General features: G+C 33.0%; 1 protein-coding gene across 1 annotated transcript in view; it reads left to right on the top strand.

Moving 5' to 3' along the window:
- INTS7 (integrator complex subunit 7) overlaps window positions 1-1,308 on the top strand; it is a 68,182-nt gene that overhangs the window by 9,130 nt on the left and 57,744 nt on the right. The window lies entirely within an intron of this gene.

Here is a 1,308-nt window from a genome sequence, read left to right on the forward strand (position 1 = left end):
TTTTGTCATTCTTCTTCCTTTTGAGTGATAAAATTGTGAACATCATGGGATATTTTAAAGTCAGTTAATTGATTTTTATCTTTTAAAAGCTATATTCAACAGAACAGAATTTAAATTTAAGACGTTCTTATCCTCTTCTTCAGTAAATTAACCTATAGGAGTTTTTCAATAAATCAATTTTAAAAGTTGGTGAATATATGTGTGCAGGTGATTATAGTGTCATTTTTGTAAAATGAAAAATTGGGGGAAAAATCATGTGTCTATCAAAATAAAAATAGTCATGTCTTTGTATCAATTAATTTTTGTCAGTTAATACCAATATATATGTTTATATAGGCTCAGAAAAAGATCTGGAGGAGCATATACTGTTAACAGTGATTATTTTTGGCAGGAGTCACTGGGTTATGGACCACAAGAGACCTTTCCATCTGGTTTTGTAATGTTTGAATTGTTTTCCTCAAGCATAGGTTATTTCTTTTTAATTGGAAGACAATAAAGAAGAATAATAGAATTTAACCAATGCAATGAATTTTATAAATTTTATAAATAGTTTAGAGCTAGCCTAAATATTTTGAAAAGAATGTGGATGAATATTTGAATATTCTATTCCTTTTGTGTGCTTGCCCTTCTCTGAATCATGGCAGTTGAAGCCTTGCCTCAATTCTTCTTTTTGTTTTGAGACAGAGTCTCGCTCTGTTGCCTGGGCAGTGTTGTCATAGTTCACAGCAACCTCAAACTCCTGGGCTCAAGTGATTCTCTTGTCTCAGCCTCCCAAGCAGGTGGGACTATAGGCGCACACCATCACACCTGACTAATTTTTCTATTTTTTGTAGAGACTGGGTCTCTCTCTTGCTCAGGCTGGTCTCAAACTCCTGAGCTCAAGCAGTCTTCCCACCTTGGCCTCCCAGAGTGCTAGGATTACAGGAGTGAGCCACCGCACCTGGCCTATGAAATATGTTTTAAAAAATTATGTCCATGAATGGATAGAGGAATGGATAGATATGTGATTAAGCAAGTTTGGTAAAAGATCAATGGTAGAATCTAGGTGGTAGGTATTAAAATGTTTATTGTAAAATTCTTTCAACTTTGCTCTATGTTAAACATTTTTCATAGTAAAATATTGGAAAAAAATTTTAACCTACATTTTAATATATTTAGCCCCAAGCTAAACATGTCATTTTAAAATGTGTTTGTTGACAAATCATACTTTTTCTTACAAAATCAAAGTAGTAAAATATATAGTGTGTGTCATTTGTTTAATGACCTGTTACATTGGAAAGTTTACTTAGGATGTTGACTTTGAAGAAG

This window comes from Propithecus coquereli, unplaced genomic scaffold (genome assembly GCF_000956105.1).
Source record: "Propithecus coquereli isolate 6110/MARCELLA unplaced genomic scaffold, Pcoq_1.0 Scaffold129, whole genome shotgun sequence".
Classification (NCBI taxonomy): Eukaryota; Metazoa; Chordata; class Mammalia; order Primates; family Indriidae; genus Propithecus; species Propithecus coquereli.